At 44.0% G+C, this 23,581-nt stretch overlaps 1 long non-coding RNA gene across 2 annotated transcripts in view; it reads right to left on the reverse strand.

The window, feature by feature from the left end:
- LOC119850966 overlaps positions 1-23,581 on the reverse strand; it is a 25,776-nt gene continuing 2,195 nt past the window's right edge. The window contains exons 2-6 of one of the 2 annotated variants that reach the window (XR_005291087.2): positions 21,995-22,075; positions 3,346-3,428; positions 1,146-1,290; positions 745-951; positions 1-554 (exon numbers count right to left, since the gene is read on the reverse strand). This is a non-coding gene — a long non-coding RNA (uncharacterized LOC119850966). Of the gene's footprint in view, positions 555-744; positions 1,291-3,345; positions 3,429-21,994; positions 22,076-23,581 lie in introns of both variants that reach the window. The other variant, XR_005291086.2, reaches the window with a different exon arrangement.

The following is a 23,581-nucleotide window of genomic DNA, read 5'->3' on the forward strand; positions in this document are numbered from 1 at the left end:
TCATGGCCCTGCAAGCAATTTCCCCACCCAATTTCCCTTGGGCCAAAAAACTTACTCACCCTGCACTAGCAAGTTTGAAGGTTGGAGAGGAGCATTTCTGAGTGAAGGATAAATGAAGGATTTATGAAGGATAAATCAGTGCTACAGAAGATGCACCCAGACAAAAATCCATTTGCAGTTCCAGTACAATAGGCATTTGCAAATTTCTATTCAATTGTGATAGGGTCCCTTCCACACACAGCAGATGCATGTTTTAATTGCCCACATTTGAAAAACTGGCCCTTTGCTTTTGTGATCTTGAAAAGTAAGAGTCACTTGGTGGTGATGGAGCCAACCCAAACTCACAGCAACAAGAACTTCTGGCACCTCATACCAAATCCGCATATTACTCAGATGAACGTTCATATTTTTGTTATGTACACCCTGTCACAGCACCATGCTCCTATAATATGCTCAAAATGTAATTGTTAGCAGGGACTCAATAGGGAGTTTCTCAAGTGAGGTCCTGCAGGAAACAATTCTTGGCACTATGCTATTTAACATTTTTCAGTGACCTAGAAGAAAGCAAAAATAAATGAGAAAATTTGCAAGTGACAAAAACTGGGAGAGTGGTAAATAATGAGGAGGACCACTTATTGATAGAGAGCAATCTGCATTGCTTGGTAAGCTGGGCACAAATCGACAGTGTGCTTTACTATAGCTTACTGCTAATGTATAGTGATAGGAACAAAATGTAGGCTATACCTACGGGATGGAGAACTCTATTTTGGGAAGAAGTGACTGTTGGGCACTGCAGTGGGTAGTCAGCTGAACATGTCCTCTTCGCCACCACATTATACTGGGAGTTCTAATGTGATACTTAGCTGCATAAACAGGGAAACCTCAAGCAGGAATAGAGATTATTCTTCCTCTGTATGGAATTCTGATGTTCACAATTCAAGAAGGATGTGCCTATATTGGAGAGGGCTCAAAGAAGAGCCATGAGAATGATTAAAGGGTTAGAAAAACATGCCAGAGGGATAAAATAAGCTCTTTGAGTATAATCTTAGGCCTGGGCTATACTGGGGAGGGTGTTCGAACTAAGATACACAACTTCAGCTACGCTATTTGCGTAGCTGAAGTCAAAGTATTTTAGTTCGACTTACCTGGCCGTCCTCACGTCGGTGAGTCGACTGCTGCGGCTCCCCTGTAGACTCCACTTACTCCTTCTGCCAAGGTGGAGTACAGGCATCAATTCAGGGATCAATAGCAAATGTGAAAAACTGGGACGGGATGGGGGATATTAGGAACCTATATAAGAAAAAGACCCAAAAATCGGGACTATCCCTATAAAATAAGGAAATCTGGTCACCCTAGCAGTGCCAGGCTGGAGCTCGCACCCAAACTCCTCTTGCACCCCAACACCCTGCCTTGGGCCCCCTCCTGCACCCAACCCCTTGCCCTGAGCCCCCAACCCTCTGCCTTGAGCCCCCAGAAATCATGTGTCTGAAGTCTTAGTGTTCTGGACTGAGTACATTGCCGTTCACCCTTTATCTTTGAGAGATTACTAATAAAAGACTCTTGTCAGTAAGTTTCAGGGCTGGGAACTCCTACCTGGAGCTGGGTGAGAGCTTTTGAACAAAATTTTTCCTGAAAAATGCAGATTTGGATCAGCCAGAGAATTTTGCTAATTCACGCCTTTCAGCAAGTAGTTTCAGTCAAAATTGAATCACAAAATTTGAGTGTGTCAGAACAAAACATTTAGATTGGAGGCTAGATTCACAAGGGAATTTGAGCACCATTCAGACCACCACCAGAGAAAGTGGTGCAGTCTCTCCCCCGGCTTTAACTTTTGGCCCAGTCTGAAGCAGGACTTGAACCCAACTCTCCCACATTTGTGCTGTAATTAGTAGTCTATTAGCTATTCTAACATAAGGCTCTCGATCTCTACTCTTGAAGCTGTTCCATTTTGTATGAGTAGATGGCAGAATTTGATTTTTTGTTTTTTTCATTTCAATTATTAATATATTTTTATTTTTACAATTACTGGAAATTAAGATTAGGGCAGTGCTGACAGCAGAGCTGCAGAGGGCTCTCTGGGTGGCCAAGGGGCAAACATACCTACGCACAAGGGGCAGGGCAGGCTATGAGCAGAGTCCGCCAGCCAGGGCTGCAAGGAAGGACAATAAGCCCCCAGCCGCCGGGTACGGCTGAACTGTGCCTGCCCAGGGCCAGCTTCCCACCCCTCTTTGGTGAGTGAGTGGGCCATGATAGCAGGGCTGCACAGGGCTTCCTGCAGGGCTGCAAGCACCCAATCCCTGCAGGCACAAGAGAGGCTGCACTCCTACCCACTGTTACCAGTCAATTGTTTCTGTGTCAAGTGACAAGTGAAATCAATGGTTACTGACATCTGCCAATTTAAAATCAAATCCTGCCAAGCCTATGTCAAAAGTGCCTGAATAATCATTGGGCCAGAAAGAATGACAATAGCCTGATGGCTAGGGCACTTGTGTGGAGGTGGGACCCTGACTTCAAATCCTGCTCCACAATGGGATTTCTCCCTTGGGATGGGGGAGCCCCAGGTTTGTGCTCCAACCCACTGGGATAAAGGTGGGCTCCTCTGTTTTTGGAATCTAACCCCTTATTTTATTGGTTTTTAAAATAAGTTAAGTGCCTCCAAACAAAATGAAACATTAGATTTTGGGTCAAACAAAAATGTTTCATTTGACCTGAAAAGGACTGATTTACCAAAAAAATTCTGGTTTCAGTTCAATCCAAACCAATCCCTCTTCTCTGCAATTTTTCAAAGCTACCAGCAAACTGAAAAGAAAAAAAAAATCAGCTATTCACACTGTCTACTCCTATCTTCCCCTCTAGGAAGTACTTAGCTACAATAAGAACCATTAGCAACCTTATCCATGTTTCAGCTCTGTGGTTTCACCTCACCTCCTGACCTGAGCCATATTATACTCATTTCAGGTGAGGAATTTTCAACATGTATAGGAATTCTGCACAAAGATCAAGGGAGAGACATTCTTACTCATCCTGAGAAAGCATCCACAGCTGGGATTTCCTCACATGCTTCAGCACCAGAGAACCATATTCTGACGCCAACTACTCACAATTTACTTTGTGCACACAAGTAGCCTCACTGACACAGCGATATCATTCACACGCATAAAGATGGGGGGTGTACATATTCGCAGGTTTGGGGCCCAAGTTTTCTAGCCCTTACACCAAACTAATACTATATTCATCTGTGAGCTTGTACATTATCTCCACAAGAAATATTCCAGGAGAAACACCCCCTCCCCCCCCAAGGAGCACTAGTTCCAGGAGAAATTCCAAACCCAGCTTCCCACTTACTGTGTGTTATCCCATTACTTCAGCATGTGGCAACAAGGTCATGCCTGATTTTCACTATGGAGCAAGTCCCCTTCTTTAATTATCTGTAAGCCAAGAGTAATACATTACTATAAGGAAGATTAACTGGCAATCTCAGAAAAAAAGCCTAAGGACTGAAAGGGTCCTGGTGAGTGAACTGGCTTCAGAACAGGGATGGATCACCATGATAGATCAGTGTGGAAAGGAAGGCCATGCAACTGCTCTTGCTGTTCTCCAAGCTATGTCTGCTCATTAGATTGAGGATATCAGTGTCAGCAGCTGCAAACTAATACACCCAACACTTAAAATGCATCATGTGGATCTTAGTAAGACTTTAATCCACCAGAGAGAGAACGGAGTGTAATCTTCCCTCTCCAGGAGTAGGCGTTGTGCCTAAGGCAGTTGCTGGTGTTGATGAGTGTTAATTGTTATGCTTCATAAATATTTGTGCCATGTTTCTTATTGTTTTCCCCCTTCCAACTGAAGAGCAACAGGTCAGTTAGGAGTCAGTCTTGGGATGCAGAAGACCCTACAGCCTAGGCAGGACTGAAAGAGGCTCTTGCTTATGTGCAATAATGCAGAATAATTAATTCTGAATGAGACTTATACATCAGATATTTTACTATTGATTTGCTTACACAATACACTCATCCTGAAATAAAGATGAAATCAACAGCTCATGGACTGTATTCCCACAAAGCATATTACTACAGAATCTAGTCTTTGCCTGTATCAGTTCTCTTATACCATAATCTTCCAGAGTGTATCTCACAAGGAAGATCTCAGCTGATCTCAACTACGAGGTCTTGAAAACATCCAGAAGTAGTTTTACCAGCATGTGTAGAAGTACTGTGGTTTTGGACATTCTGTTGTCTCCAGCTTGATTGGATGCTGTAATGCTAGTGTATATTTAAAGAGACATGGGTGTAACCCTTCTGCCAGTCAAAGTTGGCAGCAACAAGGGCCGGGTTCAGTATCTAGGGGTTCCTTTTCAACAGTACAACAAAAAAACAGCTCGAGCCCCCACCTAGTGACTTGGGACAATTATACACCACCCCCTGGGCGCCCCTAAGAGGCAATACTTCCCCTCTCGCAAGCACAGTCTGAGTGTAGCAAAAAACTTTTTAATAAGAGGAGGGAAGTAATTCAGCATTAATTTGGGAAAATACTGCAAATAAGGTTCATAAACATAAACCATGAGCAAAAGACCCACTCCCAAGTAAGTTGGGCAGTGTCCTTTTCCCCTCAGGTTCTTAAGTCCAGCAACCAAAAAGTCCCTTTAATGTGCCCATCCCCTCTCTGCACCTCACCTCACAGTTGCTGTCCTTGGTCAGTGCAGCCCTAGAGTTCAGAAGTTCATCTGCAGAGTTCACCTCCCACCATGGATGGAAGGAGGTGGGTTAAGGAGGCACCTTACACACTCCGCTGCTCGGGCACTCACTCCCAATGCTGCTGGCCACCCCATCCACTAGCCGCTCACCAAGATGTCTTCAGGGCCCACCACTTAACACAGCTCTCAGTGATTTCAGTTGTTAGTGGGGGAGCCTCACTGCTCACTGTACTCTGGGCCATCTCTTGCATCAGAAACACTGTCCCAAAATAGGTCTAATACTTAGACCTAGGTATTAGTGATTTCAACTCTGCAGCATGTAAGAAGACTCTCAATTGAGTCTAAACCCTTTATTACTCCTGCCCCAATAACAAGGAGACTGGGGATCCAACACCAGCCCAAAGCGATCATGTGAGCAAACAATCCCATCATACTGAGCACCTAGGCAGGGTGGGTGTGCCGGTGAAAACGAGATCAGTTCCTGAATCTTCTGTAGCTCATCATTAGATGTCAGGGAGAGCTCATTCAGACTCTGCTTACAACAAAAGAACCAAAAGAGCCAAACACAGGGCTGAGAAAAGTCCTGGATCTCCCTCTTCACCTGCATTGACAGTACTCTGTTATGAGCTTCCAGCCATTAAAATATGCTGATGGACATGGGGGGCTATAATGTTCAAAATCAGTCACTGCTGCACACCTAAGCAGTAACAAACCTTCGAGGCCAAAAGATATGTAATACATCCGGGTGATCAGGCTGCATAGAATGCTCCCATTCCTCAACTCCACCCCATTCCTCAGACCACAGATCATTTGCAGTGCAGGACCTCTGCACCATCAACAATGGTAGAAGGAAGAGCAGCTGTGTGTGGCACATTTTTCCTCCACACACCTGCCCTCCCATCCCCAAATACTTGTTGTGCTATATATTGGGGCAGAGGGAAACACATGGCTCCCAAATATTAATCTATTCAATTTTAAAGGAAGATCCAAGCTGATTTATTTGGTCTGTATGATTCAAGTACCTGAAGAAATAATGTAACTGAAGACAATGGATAAGGCAATAGAGTATTACTAGGCAACCGTTAACTTTATGTTCCAAGCAACAGCTTAATCTTGAAATCTCCCCATCCCTCTCCCTGCAGTGCTGTTTTAGTAAAAAGAGCTATGAGAGACCATAGAAAACTTAAGAGGTAAGGAGCACCTTTAACAAAAAAAGGTCAGGACCAATGTTCCCTTTAATTTTTTATATCCATGTGCAGAATGAATTTTATTATGTGCACCAATATGGAGGTGATGTGTGGCAGAGGTTGGGCCGAGGGGTTCGGAGTGTGGGAGGGGGATCAGGGCTGGGGCAGAGGATTGGGGTGCAGTGGGGTGAGGGCTCTGGCTGGGGGTGCAGGCTCTGTGGTGGACTGGGATGAGGTGTTCAGGGTGTGGGAGGGGGCTCAAGGGCTGGGGCACAGGGTTGGGGTGCAAGGGGTTAGGGCCAGGGATGAGGAGTTTGGGGTACAGGCTGCCCCAGGGCATGGGTCAGAGAACGCCCCCAGCCTTCTCCCTGCTGGCAGCAGCAAGCTCCTGGGGAGCGGGGAGAGGCTCACGGCAGCCCTGCATGCCCCAACTTGCTCCCCTCCCAAGTCCCCGCCCACCCCCTACCTCTCTAGGCCCCTGTGGCTGCATGGCCCTTTAGAGCCAGCTGCGCAGCTTAGGGGGAACTTAAGTCAGGACTATATGTACAGAACATAAATAATAAATAAAGTTTCTACAAGGGCTCCCCGTAATATAAAGATAGCGATAGCAGCTGCTTCCAGAGCCTGGCTAGTAAGGCTATACAATACCAGCTGACATAGATGGGGCCAAAGAAATCAGTCAATTCAGACAAAAACAGAAGACTGAGATCAAAGCTTCTTCCAACTAGGATAACAAACAGGCCAAACCTTCCAAGTGTCAGCAGAGGACCTTGTACTGTGTTGCGCCAATTAGCTTAAAGAGACATGACCCCAATCTGAATCCCATCTCCAGTAAACAAGCAGGGATCCCTTTGTACATTACCCATTCTATGGAGACTGCACTGGCATCCTGTTCATTTCTGGGTACAATATAAAACTCTACAATATTTGGATCCTATGTATCTCAAGGGCAGCCTCTGCTCGTGTGTTGTCCCAGCAATTGAAATTAGCTGAGACATTTGAGCGGACAGTCCCAAGGCATGTTTGGCTGGAGGCCATATAATCCCACTGAATGGGCCCTCTGCTCTGAAATTTACTACTCTTGTCCATGTGGCCCAAGGCTGCTGTCCTTTGGAACATGTTGCAAGCCTATTACCTAGGCTTTTAATGTTTTAATGTTAGTGTTTTAATGAAGAGGCAGGCTGAATTTAGTTTCTTACTTTGAGTCAAATGGATGTCTTTGAAGTTGGATTTTGAATTGAAAGCTTAATACAGGCATATGCCTATATCTAATAATTTTTCCCGAATTCTAACAAGTTCTTCATTGGAGAGCTTCTCTGCATAAACTTACAGCATCAAATCAGTGACCATTATAATTCATGTATTTAGAAAACAGGCTTTTCTTTGATACCACATTTGGTCATGTGATACTGGGACTTTGACAAATCTGATTCATGTCTTTCAGACATGCTCTTAAGTCAGTTAATTGGCTACAATAACACAACTTACAAACTATAGTTGAGATGAAGACATGAACTAATTCCACAAATTTAGAGGTTCAGAAAGTTGCAGAGATGCCCAAATGATAATTTTGGTAAAAGCAGATCCAAAGTGTGTAGTTTGACTTCGTACCACTCTAGATCTAGTCATTTGCTCCTTTTACCTGTGTAGTCAGCCCAATATAGTTACACTTCTAGCCCACATACAGGTTTTATACAGGACGTGGCAGCCAGCTTTCCTTAGCATAACAGAGATGGAAGAGAGTTATTTGGCCATCTGCCCTACTCCATTCTCCACTCCACATGGAATTATTCACTATTGTACACTTCCAGTGCTTTGTCCAGTCAAGTTTCACAGTGGGCTTCCATAGTTTCCTGGAGAATACTGCACCATATTCATTCAGTGTCATGCTACTTTCATGATCTGTGTCTTAAACATTCTATTTCTTAATTTTATCCCATTATTCCTAGTCATACCTCCCCTTCCCACACTAATACTTAACCATCCTTGGTGATTACATCCTTTGAAATATTGTATATTCCCTTTAAGTTGTTGCTTATCCAAACTACATACATTTAACTCAATGAAAATGAGAGCTTCCTTCAAAAATAAGGCACTCATATAACTCCATTGGAGTTAGAAGAATGAGGAGGACTGGACTTGGCCCTACATCCATCTGGTAATGAGGCATTCAGAATCAAATGCAGAGAGTCAGGTGTTGTCTCAGAGAGCGGGTGATTAGCTCCTTCATTCAGAGTCTATGTAGTTCTGTTAAGTTTAGGAACTCCTTTCTAGATTCACCTTTTTAAAAAATGCCTCTAAACTCTATTAGCAACAATAACTAATCACTGTCTTGCATAGCCCACTCTGAACAATCAGGATTACTTATGTAGTTAAAAGAAAAGGAGTACTTGTGGCACCTTAGAGACTAACAAATTTATTTGAGCATAAGCTTTCGTGAGCTACAGTGGCCAGGATGGTGTTTTCAGGAAGATCACCGATGGATTGTAGTTTCCCCAGGAAGTCTGTGGTGTTTCAGGGAGTTTCTTGAGCAAATGGTGGTTTCTTTGGGTAACCCTCAGGGGGATCAGAGAGTAATAGCTTCTAGAAAGTGGTGTTGGAGAGCTGCCTAGCAGCCTCTTGTTCATATTCCGATCTATTCATGATGACGACAGCACCTCTTTTATCAGCCTTTTTGATTATGTTGTCAGAGTTGTTTCTGAGGCTGTGGATGGCATTGTGTTCTGCACTGTGGAGGTTATGGGGCAAGTGATGCTGCTTTTCCACAATTTCAGCCCGTGCACATCAGCGGAAGCACTCTATTTAGAAGTTCAGTCTACACCAACATTCTACATTCCACACAAAGATGGACTACAAGCCGTCAGGAACGGTATCCCCAATAATGTCACGGCAAACCTGGTGGCTGAACTTTGTCCTCACCCATAACTATTTCACATTTGGAGACAATGTATACCTTCAAATCAGTGGCACTGCTATGGGTACCCGCATGGCCCCACAATATGCCAACATTTTTATGGCTGACTTAGAACAATGCTTCCTCAGCTCTCATCTCCTAATGCCCCTACTCTACTTGCGCAACATTGATGACATCTTCATCATCTGGACCCATGGAAAAGAAGCCATTGAGGAATTCCACTATGAATTCAACAATTTCCATCCCACCATCAACCTCAGCCTGGACCAGTCCACACAAGAGATCCACTTCCTGGACACTATGGTGCTAATAAGAGATGGTCACATAAACACCACCCTATACTGGAAACCTACTGACTGCTATTCCTACCTACATGCCTCCAGCTTTCATCCAGACCACACCACACGATCCATTGTCTACAGCCAAGCTCTACGATACAACCGCATTTGCTCCAACCCCTCAGACAGAGACAAACACCTACAAGATCTCTATCATGGATTCTTACAATGACAATACCCACCTGCTGAAATGAAGAAACAGATTGACAGAGCCAGAAGAGTACCCAGAAGTCACCTACTACAGGACAGGCCCAACAAAGAAAACAACAGAACGCCACTAGCCATCACCTTCAGCCCCCAACTAAAACCTCTCCAACGCATCATCAAGGATCTACAACCTATCCTGAAGGACGACCCATCACTCTCACAGATCTTGGGAGACAGGCCAGTCCTTGCTTACAGACAGCCCCCCAATCTGAAGCAAATACTCACCAGCAACCACACAACAGAACCACTAACCCAGGAACCTATCCTTGCAACAAAGCCCGTTGCCAACTCTATCCACATATCTATTCAGGGGACACTATCATAGGGCCTAATCACATCAGCCACACTATCAGAGGCTCGTTCACCAGCACAACTACCAATGTGATATATGCCATCATGTGCCAGCAATGCCCTTCTGCCATGTACATTGGTCAAACTGGACAGTGTCTACGTAAAAGAATAAATGAACCCAAATCAGACGTCAAGAATTATAACATTCAAAAACCAGTTGGAGAACACTTCAATCTCTTTGGTCACTCGATTACAGACCTAAAAGTTGCAATTCTTCAACAAAAAAAACAGACTCCAACGAGAGACTGCTGAATTGGAATTAATTTGCAAACTGGATACAGTTAACTTAGGCTTGAATAGAGACTGGGAGTGGATGGGTCATTACAGAAAGTAAAACTATTTCCCCATGTTTATTCCCCCAATTTATTCCTCAGATGTTCTTGTCAACTGCTGGAAATGGCCCACCTTGTTTATCACTACAAAAGGTTTCCCTCCCCCTCCTCCTCCCCCTCTCCCGCTCTCCTGCTGGTAATAGCTCACCTTAAGTGATCACTCTCGTTACAGTGTGTATGGTAACACCCATTGTTTCATGTTCTCTATGTATATAAATCTCCCCACTGTATTTTCCACTGAATGCATCCAATTAAGTGAGCTGTAGCTCACGAAAGCTTATGGTCAAATAAATTTGTTAGTCTCTAAGGTGCCATAAGTACTCCTTTTCTTTTTGCGAATACAGACTAACACGGCTGCTACTCTGAAACCTGTCATTATGTAGTTAAATGAGTATCCCTATCTGTGTGCTTGTACTTAAAGTTACTGATAATGCTGTGTTTATCTGCAGATATTCCCTCAACACTGAGCCACAGCATTCCCAGGGCCAGCCTGTTAGATTGAACTTGGAGGGTGGAATTGCACCAGAAATGTCAGCTGGCAAATAACCAGGATTTAGTCCTAGAAAGGACTAAATCGAGTCCACTGGTTGGATCATCAGTTTCCCTGATATGAACCAGGTACTCACAAGCTGATCCATTGCTGGCACCAATGCTTTTCAACTGCATACAAATGAGTTTCTTCTTACCTAGACCTACAATCTTACATGTGACATGATGACATTTGCCTATGCATCCAAGCATGATCATTCCCAAAACCTGAAGACACCCTAAACACTGACTTGATTAAGATAGCCAAACACTGAAGTCAGTGGCATTTACAACCAAGTGTGACCAAGACAGTGCGTTTCAAGTGTGTTTCATCTTTCCAATGGCAGAGCAGCCCAAGAACAGAATCTCTTCCAATGGACATTTCTTGAAACAAATCCCACCTAGTCTACTTCAGAATAACCTCAGACAGCACTCTCGTAGCTCAACCACCTGAGGAAAGCTGCAGCTAAGGTGAGGCTGCATAACAATCTTCTAAGCAATTGGTTGGCACTTCATGGAGAGCAATGCCATGGAATACTGTGCTCCAGTCCGGCTCTGTTTGTCTCACATCACTTGCCCTGCCCAGGTTTCTGTGACATTGATGTGGAGTGAAGAATGGTCTGCAGCTGATGTCAGAAACCATTCTCCTATAACTGACTTGACCATGCATGTACCCAGCTTTGATTTGCCCTGCTGCTTATGGGCCCTTCTGAACCGATTTTGAATGGACCAGCGTCAATGAGCAGCCAGCCTTTACACCTAGAGCCAGTGGGAGGATCCCAGGTACTGCTGCGACCAAAGACAGACAGAGTCTCACATCACTGACGGTTGCCCTCTGACCAGGTTTGATGATGGTCTGAGAGCTCTGCACTTTGCTGATGAGGCTGCCACAAATTGGCTTCGCATCCGATAACTTAAAGGAGTCTTAAGGCATCATAATTTTAGGGCATGTGATATGTGTTATGAGATTTCACTAGATATCAACGCAAGGCTAGTCACACAATTACAATCACAGTCCAAATTGTAAAAAGAAAAGGAGTACTTGTGGCACCTTAGAGACTAACAAATTTATTAGAGCATAAGCTTTCGTGAGCTACAGCTCACTTCATCGGATGCATTTGCATCCGATGAAGTGAGCTGTAGCTCACGAAAGCTTATGCTCTAATAAATTTGTTAGTCTCTAAGGTGCCACAAGTACTCCTTTTCTTTTTGCGAATACAGACTAACACGGCTGCTACTCTGAAGTCCAAATTGTGCGTTTTACAGCTAAGATCCACCAGGCGGCGTAAGGAAGTGAATAACTGCACCTGAGCCTGAGTTCACTTCAATGTTTAATACTTTATTTTTGAATCACAGAAAAAAAAAAAATCAAGCACAAAAGTCAGTTACAATCAAAGGACAACCGAAGTGTCTAACAGTGCGACTAGTTATGAACAGAACAAGATAAGCTACTAAGTGTTACATATAAAATCAATAATGGTACAAAGGATTAATTGGGAGGATTTTCTGCTTTAATTAGTATTGTGAAATATGATAGGAAGTCAAACAGAAAAATTTGTTTGTCACATATTGATAAGATATCCTAGGAGAAGAGCCCCATACAAGTATGTGGTGGGGGAGAGAAAGGTAAAGCAGATACAGCACTGCTGCAATACCAAACTAGCCCCCAGTATAAAAAAAAACCAAAACATTGAGTTTTGCTATTGGCCTGTTTTCTGTCCAGCAGTGATCAGTAAAAAAGCAGGAGGAACTCAGTTGTGACCAATGCTCATTAATATCCAAGAAAAGCAAGACATTATGCTTTTCTGAATGAATCAAAGTCAACATGATGGGTCCCAGTGTTTCTCACAAGAGCTGGAGTGCAATCCTAGCCCCACTAAAGTCAAGGGATATCCCTAGACTCTAGAGAAATCCCCCCATAGGATTAATACTGATTGCACATCCAAGCAATCCTCTTTAGACATTGCATAGCATGTTGTAGCTGAGAGGTACCTCCGGTAGTCACAGATTTGGGTTTCATTGATTGCAAGTTGTGGACACATGCTGCAGTGCTCAGACATGAGTGGCCATCCCCCACCTCCGATCTTGGTTAGCAATGGGAAAGCAGACTGAACAAGCTAGGATTGGAGCAGGTTTCTGTCAGACAATTACTATTACTTGCCCAATTAGGGTCAGAAATGTACAGTGTTTTGTACACACAGACAGGTGCCAGACAGCCTCTGCCCTGAAGGGTTTATAGTTTAGAAGTGAAGACAGAACAAAACATGTAGAGTGGGGTGTGCCCATGAGAATATGAACAGAACACTTTAAGAAGATGGATAAATTGGAAGCACAGTATGTTAACAGGAAGGTTGCTTCAATTATGTAGGCCAGCGAGAAAGACTATATGGAGACACAAGTTAATGGAAGAGAGCACTGTACCCCTACAAAAGTAATAAATAAGGGTCCATTCCTATAAGCTGAATACCTCCTGTGAGGAGATGAATACTCAACTCCTGCCAAAGCCAGTGGACCCATATTTTGCAAGCTCAGGCCCCAGACTCCTCCCCCTTTTATGATATTCAACATGTATACAGCTCAATTTCATCAGAAAAGGGTTTTAGGTGGAGTTATTTCAGATGCTGATTCTACTCCAGACTCAGCGCAGAACATAGTTCCTCTATTACTCACAATTCTATTGACTTCAGTACTGGAAATGAGGGTCACGTTTTCACGACTTTAAAACTTACTTGTTCTACAAGTAACTGAGCAGTAACAAAAAAGTGTACATAGATCAAACATGCAAGAGGTCAACTGAACTCACAGCATACACATCAATGTACCTAAATATACATTTACTTTGTCAATCTGTTGCATTTCATTAAGGGACTAGTGATGACAATAAGCAAACATAATTTGAATGACATGGTTCCAGACATAAAGGTTAAGTAAATGAAAGTTGATCAGATTTGAGGCTGGAAGCGAACCATCATGTAAACAGACACATTTTACTTTATGAATGTAATGGGGTTAAAATATCCCCAATAGCCATAACATCTCCTCTGAGATTAGCAACCAGTCACAAGATACCAAATTTCTCTTGAAAATAAAGTCCTCAGAAATACTGCATAGACACTTAATTTAGTTGTAGTCTGTCTACTGACAGCAGGAATTAGAAATTACACTCTATGTAATTCACAGAGTTAATTCATGGGGTTAATTCACCCCACAGTAACTCCAGTGGTGTTGCACTAGAAATGAATAGAGTCTTATAGCTTTAAATGCAAAGGGATCAAGCTCCACCACGAACACAGGAACTAGCAGGCCATGAACATGAGTGGCAGGGAAATCCAAAGATCAGCAGTGAACTGTGACAAGTTACATAGATAAGGAACACTGGACCTGGCTTTGCATTCATTACAGAGATCCGGAAGTAGGTGAACAATTTTTCAATGGGAATGTTAAGAGGCACATGTGCAGGCCTTCTGGGAGAAGTCATGCACAAAGGTAGGAGGAAGTTCTCCCAATATTTCCATTTAATTGGTTGGACCAGTTAAGTGAGTTACTCATCCTTAGAAAGATAAATATATCAGACCAGATTTCACCATCACTCTGAGGCCTGGTCTACACTACAGAGTTAGGACTATGTAAGGCAACTTATGTTGACCTAATTATGTAGGTGTCTACACTATAATGTTCCTCCCACCGCTGTAACTCACCTGCTCCGCCAACTGAATAAATCCACATCAGCAAGAGGCATAGCGCTTAGGTCAACATAGTTAGGATGACTCTGTGTCAGTGTAAACACTGCATTGCTTACGTCAGTTTTAGTGGCCTCCAGGAAGTGTCCAACAACACTCCACCATGACCAGTCTGGTCACCTTTTTGAACTCTGCTGTCCAGTGGCCAGGTACACAGCTGTATACCCCTCCCCTTTTAAAGCCCTGGGAATTTCTGAAATTCTATTTTATTTGCTCAGCATGGAGAACGAACATAGCAACTGCCCAACTGACCATGTCACAAACACGCTTCTGCCTGGAGTACACCAGGTGAATCTCCTGGATCTGTGGGAAAAGGAGGCTGTGCAATCAGTCATACTTCAATATCTATGGCCAAATTGCTCAAGGCATGGTGGAAAAGGGCTACAACATGGACATGCAGCAGTGCCACGTGAAAAACCAAGGAGCTGAGGCAGGCATACCAGAAGGCAAGGGAGGTAAACAGTCACTCTGGTGCAGAGCCACAAACATGCTGCTTCTACAAGGAGCTGCATGGCATCCTTGGCGGTGACCTCATCTCCACTGCCAAGCACTCCATGGATACGTCAAGGGTAGGGTTGCCAATTTTAGTTGGATGTATTCCTGGAGGTTTCGTTGTCATGCCATCATTGTCAATTAAAGATTAATCTTTAATTCCTGGAGACTCCAGGACAATCCTCGAGGGTTGGCAACTCTAAATCGGGGGAGATGGAGTCACAAGGCACTGCAGTGAACCTGGAGGATGTGGTGCAGAATGAGGCAGTGTATAGGGAATAGGTGAATGGGGGATCCAGTGGTGTGGTGAGCCAGGACCTGTTTTTGACTCCTGCGAAGTCAAGCCACTCCCAGTAGTTCAGCATCAGCCCCTAATAAGCACTCAGTTTGTTTCAATATAGCAGGGACACAGTTTTTTTTTTAAAAGGTCAGGCTAGAAGAGGTAGTAAAATAACTGTAGAGGCACAGTTGCTATCCACTTCTCATTCCCCTGTTCAACTAGGCAAAGTAGGCCCAGCAGAACACTTTGTTTAGGTGAGTTGGGATGTCCTGTGACTCCTCCATAGAGATCTCTAAGAAACTTTCCTGGAGGTAGTCTGCAATCATCTGCCAGAGGTTTCTGGAGAAGGTTGCCTTACTTCTTCCCCTGTAGTAGGACACTTTCCCATGCCAGTCAGCAATTATTTCAGCAGGCACCATTGCAGCACACAGGCTAGCAGCATCTGGAGCCAGTCTATAACCGGACGTGTGCAGGAGTTGTTCCCTTTCAGCCTCGGTTATCCTCAGGAGTGAGATATCAGCAAAAATCAGCACCACCTGTGGAGAATGGTGCCAGTATCCAGTTCCACTGCCCTATCTGCTTGTACTGATGCCAGAGTGCTACCCCCGAATTGTCCCGAATTGTCTCTTCCCGCCGGGCAGACTCACCATAGCTGGGACTGCCACCATGCTGTATGAATCCCAAGGGGAAGAAAGAATATTGTGCTTGTAACTTGTGCGGATCCAGGGGAGTGAATGCACTCTCAAAAGTACCTCTGTCCATTGTTTCTTTAGCAGATGCGAAAGTGACCTTGAGGGTCTCTCCATCCACACCGGAGAAGCGTCTCAGCCAGATAAAGAGGAGAAAGAGGAGGACAAGGGAAGACATGTTCCAGGATGTCCTGCAAGCCTCTGGCACTTTGGATTGTGAACAGAGGGCTTGGAGGGTCATGATCAATGAGAAAATGCAGAAGGATAGTGAGGACAGGAAAAAAGGGCAGCAAGAGATTATAGTGCTGCTTAGGGAGCAAACAGACATGCTGCGGTCCCTGATTGAACATCAGACTGAATACATGGGCTCACCTCCCCCTGCAGCCCATAGAGAACTGCATTTCAGGACCTCCCAAACTCTCCCCATACACATTCCGCATATCTTCTGGGCATGCAGCAGTATCCCAGCCACTCCACCTTGCGAGAGAGTACACACAATCACAGACACACATATGCCCAGCTGTAAGAAACTACATTGGTATATGCATTTGATTGGTTAAGGTATAGCTAAGCAGAACTCATCTTTTGCTATATAGTCTGCAGTCAATCAGGAAATAAAGGGGGGAAATGGGAACCATGTTTTGCTAAGGGGGTGGAATGGGAACAGGAACATAGATAAGGCTCTGTGGTGTCAGAGCCGGGAAGGGGGACACTAAGGAAGGAAACTGGAATCATGCTTGCTGGAAGTTCTCCCCAATAAACATTGAATTGTTTCCACCTTTGGACTTTAAGTATTGTTGCTCTCTGTTCAAGCGAGAAGGACCAGGGAAAGAAGCGGGTGAAGGAATAAGCCCCCTGTTCCTTCCCCTTTAAAGATAAACTTCATACAGTCAGGTAAAAGTATTTCAGCTTTGAATAGTAATATTTGCATGGGTGTGGAATAAAAATCTATTTTTGAAATATGAATCAATCTTTATTCATCTCCAACATATGGTGGCTGCGCCCAACATTCAAAGATACTAAAAACAGCAACAGTTGCATTTGCATTGTTATATTAGTGCATAAACGCTCATTACGAGGTTCATAGCACAGTGCAAAAAACTATGCCTGGTACAGCACTCTACAGCAATACGTTACAGTAAAAAGAAAAGGAGTACTTGTGGCACCTTAGAGACTAACAAATTTATTTGAGCATAAGCTTTCACAAGCTACAGCTCACTTCATCGGATGCATTCACTGAGCTGTAGCTCACGAAAGCTTATGCTCAAATAAATTTGTTAGTCTCTAAGGTGCCACAAGTCCTCATTTTCTTTTTGCGAATACAGACCAACACGGCTGCTACTCTGAAACCACACATTACTGTGGCTCATTGTTAAAATGCTCCTTCAAAGTCTCCATGAGCTGAATAGGTCCTTGCTGAGCCCTTCTTATAACCCATATCTGGCTGCTCAAAATCAGACAGACGATCCACCTCCATGCTCCACTTCTGCAGAAACTTCTCCCACTTGGCTTCACACTCACAGATATTATCAAGCAGACAGCAAGAAACTATGACCATGGGAATATTTTCTTCACTGAGGTCTAATCTCTTGAGTAGACAGTGCCAGAGGCCCTTCAAATGTCCAAAGACACATTCAACTGTCATTCTGCATTTGCTGAGCCTGTTGTTGAAGTGCTCCTTTTTGCTGTTGAGATGGCCTTAGTACAGCTTCATGAGCCACAGAAGTAAGGAGTAGGCAGGGCCTCCCAGGATCACTATTGGCATTTCAAACATTCCCAATGGTAATCCTTTGGTCTGGAGAGAAAGTCCCTGCTTGCAGCTTTCCGTACAGACTTGTGTTCCTAAAGATGTGTACATCACGCATCTTCCCTGACCAGCCCACATTGATGTCAGTGAAATGACTCCAGTGATCCACCAGCACTTGCAACACCATAGAAAAGTAACCATTTCTGTTAATGTACTCTGTGACAAGGTGGTCTAATGCCAAGATACAGATGTGTCCCATCTATCACCCACCTCAGTTTTGGAAAACCCATTGCTGCAAAACCATCCACTATTTCCCGCACATTGCCCAGAATCAGAGTCCTGCATAAGAGGATGCAATTAATGGCCCTGCACACTTGCATCACAACGGTTGATTTACCAACTCCAAACTGATTCCCGACTGATCAGTAGTAATCTAGTGTTGCCAGCTTCCACAAAGCAATCACCACTCTTTTCTCCACTGTGTGTGCAGCTCTCGTTTTGTTGTCACTGTGCCAGAGGGCTGGGGCAAGTTCCACACACAGTGCTAGGAATGTGGCCTTGCACATCCGAAAGTTCTGCAGCCACTGCTCATCATCCCATACCCGCATAATGATGCGATCCCATCACTCAGTGCTTGTTTCTCAGGCCCAGAACCAGCCATCCATCATGTGCAGCTCCTCTATGAATGCTAGCAACAATCCTGAATTGTTTCTTTCCATAGCGCACAGCAAGACAATCACCAAGGCATCATCAGCAGACTCACAGCTCATGAAATATTACAGGATCAGGTGCATTGTGTTTGTTGCAGTACTGAAGAGTCATGTTGGCTCCATGCTTCTCACAGAGATGGTGGGCCTGCAGGCTAGTGGGGCTTCTGAAAAGTGGTGCAAAACATAACAGACTGTCCATGGAATGATGGGATGGAGAAAAAGGCATTATAGGATCCTGAACACATGTTCCCAGCCACCCCTGTGACATTGCAAACCTTTCCCAAAACACACCCCGCTAGATAGTAGTAAGTTTCAGAGTAGCAGCCGTGTTAGTCTGTATCCGCAAAAAGAACAGGAGTACTTGTGGCACCTTAGAGACTAACATGTTTATTAGAGCATAAGCTTTCGTGGGCTATAGCCCACTTCATCGGATGCATAGAATGGAACAGCGCATCATCAAAGATTTACAATCTATCCTGAAAAATGATCCCTCATCTCACAAATCTTGGGAGACAGACCAGTCCTCGCTTACAGACAGCCCCCAACCCGAAGCAAATACTCACCAGCAACCACACACCACACAACAAAAACACTAACCCAGGAACCTATCCTTGCAACAAAGCCTGATGCCAACTCTGTCCACATATTTATTCAAGTGACACCATCATAGGACCTAATCACATTAGCCATCGCCACACCACGCCATCAGGTGCTCGTTCACCTGCACATCTACCAATGTGATATATGCCATCATGTGCCAGCAATGCCCCTCTGCCATGTACATTGGCCAAACCGGACAGTCTCTACGCAAAAGAATAAATGGACACAAATCTGACATCAGGAATCATAACATTCAAAAACCGGTAGGAGAACACTTCAACCTCTCTGGCCACTCAGTAAAAGTTTTAAGGGTGGCAATTTTGCAACAGAAAAGCTTTAAAAACAGACTCCAATGAGAAACTGCTGAGCTTGAATTAATATGCAAACTAGATACCATTAACATGGGTTTGAATGATGACTAGGAGTGGCCAGGTCATTACACATATTGAATCTATTTCCTTAAGTTACACCTTCTTGTCAACTGTCTAAATGGGCCATCTTGATTATCACTACAAAAGTTTTTTTCTCCTGCTGATAATAGCTCATCTTAACTAACTAGCCTCTCACAGTTTGTATGGTAACTTCCAACTTTATATATATCTTACTATATGTTCCATTCTATGCATCCAATGAAGTAGGCTGTAGCCCATGAAAGCTTATGCTCTAATAAACGTGTTAGTCTCTAAGGTGCCACAAGTACTCCTGTTCTTTTTTTAGATGGTGGTAAGGTGCACAGTAGGATTGCTACCCATGGTGCCCTTCTCTCTGCATTGATGCAAGCGCTGCTACTGTGGACACACAGTGGCAACACAAGGAGCGTGGTGTGGATATGCAACAGCAGTTTAATTACTGTAGAGGCTATACAACAGTGTAACTTAAGTCAACTTAATTTTGTAAGGTAGACAAGGCCTAAGTGTCTGTGCTTCTTCTGAAGTCAACGGAATTGTGCCCATTTGTATCAATGAAGATTTAATCCATAGTATCACAGGATTGCCCCCCCTATAAATACTTCTTGGTAATACAGCCTATTATTTCAGGTGTTCTAAAACTGGGATGAGAAGGACCTTTATGTATATTTCCACAGATATTTATGGATAACATTGATCACTGACATCTCTTGCCTACAATTTTATTTCAACTGTGTGAAAAGTGTGTTGCTCTATACATTTCTTGGATAAACTGATGCAGTGGACCAAGTTCTGTCCACTTACATTTAACGTCCGAGGTCAGCTCTTCATCTCAGAAGCAGGACATCCACCCATTCTAAGGTTGTGTACCGTTTCTTTCCATTGGTAGCAAGAAGGAGGGGATAGGAAAGTCCTAAGCAGGTGCTCAATGCAGAATAGGAGAGCGAGACACAGTAACTAAAGATAACAGCATTCCTTATTTTATTAATGTTCCTCATTCAGAGTTAGGTCTTATGTAGACAAGGTGAAAAGCGGTGTTGGAGTGTGTTATTGCATTCTAACTAGCATATTTGCTGTGTGCACACTAGAGTCCAAACCAGGAATCTATGGACCTGGTGCTTTAAGAGGGACAGTTTCATAAAGTTGAACAATTATGAGCCAAATCAATTGGGAAAATAATCTAGAGGGGAATTTAGGCTTTAACTCACCCACTTCACTACCTACTAAAGTATACGTTGCTTTGTCTACACTAGACTTTAGTGTAGGATAAAAGGTGTGGTTTTCTAGACAAAATGTTAGAAGAAAGTGACTGACAGGCGTGGGGGTGCTCTAATTAATATTTTATCTCATCTGTCATTGCCATGGTGTTTCTACATATACCATATAATGGAATGCTATTTCTCCATCGGCGTCTGACTGGGTAGCAGAGCCTGCCCACCTAGAATGGGTGACTAAGGAAAGAATGAGGCCCTAATAGCTTACCCTTAGGGTATGTTTACAATGAAATCAGGGGTGTAATTGCAGAACAAGTAGGTGTAGCTGTGCTAGCTTTAATCTAGCTAGAATGCACCCTGGGTAATTTACTCAGGCAGCTAGCCTGCACTGAAGCCTATGCTGCCACAGCTTCACTGCTACTAGTACCCTTGCTACAGTGATAGCTAGATTAGAGCTATCACGGCTTGCTTATCTGTGCTACAATTGCACCTAGTGTAGACATACCTTGTGAAGGTGTCTACACTGCTGTGCTCAGAGGTGCACCCCAAAGCCTGGGCTGCACTGTGGCATGTTTATGCAGCAGCTGGGAGACATTACTGCCAGTGCAGATAGACATACATGCCCTAGCTCCCCTCAAGATGGCACCTAAAATTAGCTGGGTGGCCACAGCTGCACACAGGCAGTTAGCCCAAGCTACCATGAGATGGTAAGTCGGGCAGGACTGTACTCTGACAGTTTGCTTGAACTAGCATGCTAAAAATAGCAGTGTGGCCACAGCAGCATGGCCAGTGGCTCAGGCTCACTGCCAGAATACAATCCCACCCAACCCCCTTGGGTACCTAGTCACAGCAACTCAGGCTAATTGTGACACATGACCATACTGCTATTTTTAGGCGCTAGTTCAAAGACAGCTAGCGCATGTATTTCTAGCCATGTTGGGAATTGCATCTTCCAGCTGCTGAGTAGAATGGCCACATGCTAGCCTCTGCTGAAGCCCAACCAGAGTATGAGCCCTAAGGGGACTCTAATTGTTAGTCCATGCTTCTATATCTACACTACTATTCGCAAAAGGAAAAGGAGGACTTGTGGCACCTTAGAGACTAACAAATTTATTTGAGCATAAGCTTTCGTGAGCTACAGCTCACTTCATCAGATGCATTTGTTAGTCTAAGGTGCCACAAGTCCTCCTTTTCCTTTTGCGAATACAGACTAACACGGCTGCTACTCTGAAACCTACACTACTATTGTTACTCCTGCTTGCTAGATTGTACCTGGACTAGCTGTACCTACCTATGCTACAGTGTCACCTTCCATTGCAGTGTAGTCAAACCCTGAGGGTCTCACAGACACTCAGGAACTGGGTGAGACTTTTGGGGCTACCAAAGGTGTCAGGGGTGAATTGCTACTACCTGCTCACACAAAGAGAAAGGCTCATCTACCCCACCCAGAAAAAGCTCTCTAGCTGCTGGCAACACAAGCCCCACTCATTCCCTCTGTAGGCTACCAATTTACTTAACCCACTCTGTCACTCACGTACCCAAGCTGCTATCTTCTGCATACCTACCATATGCACCAATCTGCTGTCTCCTCAGAAGCAGTGCAGCCCCAGTTCCATCTCAAGTTTCAGAGTTGTAGCGGTATTAGTCTGTATCAGCAAAAATAATGAGAAGTCCTTGTAGCACCTTAGAGACTAACACATTTATTTGGGCATAAGCTTTCATGGGCTAAAACCCACTTCATCAGATACATGGAGTGAAAAATACAGTAAGAATATATATTATAGCACATGAAAAGATGGGAGTTGCCTTACCAAGTGGGGGGTCAGTACTAACGAGCCAATTCAATTAAGGTGGAAGTGGCCTATTCTCAACAGCTGACAAGAAGGAGTGAATAACAAGGGAGGGGAAATTACTTTGGTAGTGTTAACTGAGTTTACCACTACTTAGCACAAGGCATTCAGAAATATACATAGTAAAACCAAATTAAAGTTTAGCAGAGCTTGAGATAGAAATTCAAAATAAAGACAAGTAAAATAATTTGGAAATATAAGTTTCCAGGTAAAATAAAGCTGTAGCCTATACCGTCTTAAGCAGAAGAGTAATTTGTCAATAAGTATCTCACCTAAATCAGTTCTAAACAGCACTTGTCCACTCTAGGAAGCTGGGATCCACCATTCATGAGACAATCCTCACCAGAAGAGTCACTCTTCTGTTACGGATGGCTACCTCAACCTTTTACAGAGAGGGACTATTGTCCTTCAACCAGGAGTCCCCTATTCAGCGGCTTAGTGGGGTTCTTTTGTCTTTATAAATGCTGAAGTCTGCATCTGGCCCAGACTGTCAACAAACTGGCTCAGTCAACAGATGTCTGTTCTCACATTGATTGGGTCAGCCCTCAGGTGACAGATTTCACTTCCAGCAGAATATCCTACATAACTTAAATTGTTTCCCATACAAGCATCTCAACCACCATGATGATGAGCTAGTTCTTATCTTTTGGCAGAGACCCCATATGACACCCGCCCTTCAATGAAATATTAAGATGGTCAGACATGGGGTGATATACCTATCTGTGTCACACTGAGCTTTTGCTAGGACACTAAATTAGTTGAGTTCTGTTCCAGTAATTTAGAGGAAAGACTAATGTAGTTTGCCGTGAAGCGCAAGGTTAGATGAGATTTTGTGTGTGTACACAGTCTGTTTTAAAGCTCTCTAATGCTTTGTTCTAACTGCTAACTACAACCTTTAAGAAGGCTGGTTGTGAGTCTCACTGGGCACCAGTTCCTAAAGCAAAGAAACAGGTGCCTGAAATCTTATTGTCCCTGCAGAATGACAGACAGTTGGTGTAGAGGGGCAGCATACCAGCACCTGATCCAAGAGTGGAAGAGACTCAGGGTGAAATCTTACAATAAGGGCAAAAGGCCTGGCACCTGAGCTGAGTGCCTAGAAAAGGAACAGAGTGCAACTAGCCCCACAACTGATTGGGACTTCGTAATTCTTTACTGTTGTTACATAATCATCCCCACTACCCCAGATGAGCAGGTGCCTTTCCCAATCTGCTCTGAAACGAAGTCCAGAGAGCCAAAAACTCACTACCACCCCTTTTCCTTGCTGGGGTTTAGTTTTATTAGCTAAGAAATCCACGCAGCTCA

This window comes from Dermochelys coriacea, chromosome 2 (assembly GCF_009764565.3).
Source record: "Dermochelys coriacea isolate rDerCor1 chromosome 2, rDerCor1.pri.v4, whole genome shotgun sequence".
NCBI classification, from domain to species: domain Eukaryota; kingdom Metazoa; phylum Chordata; order Testudines; family Dermochelyidae; genus Dermochelys; species Dermochelys coriacea.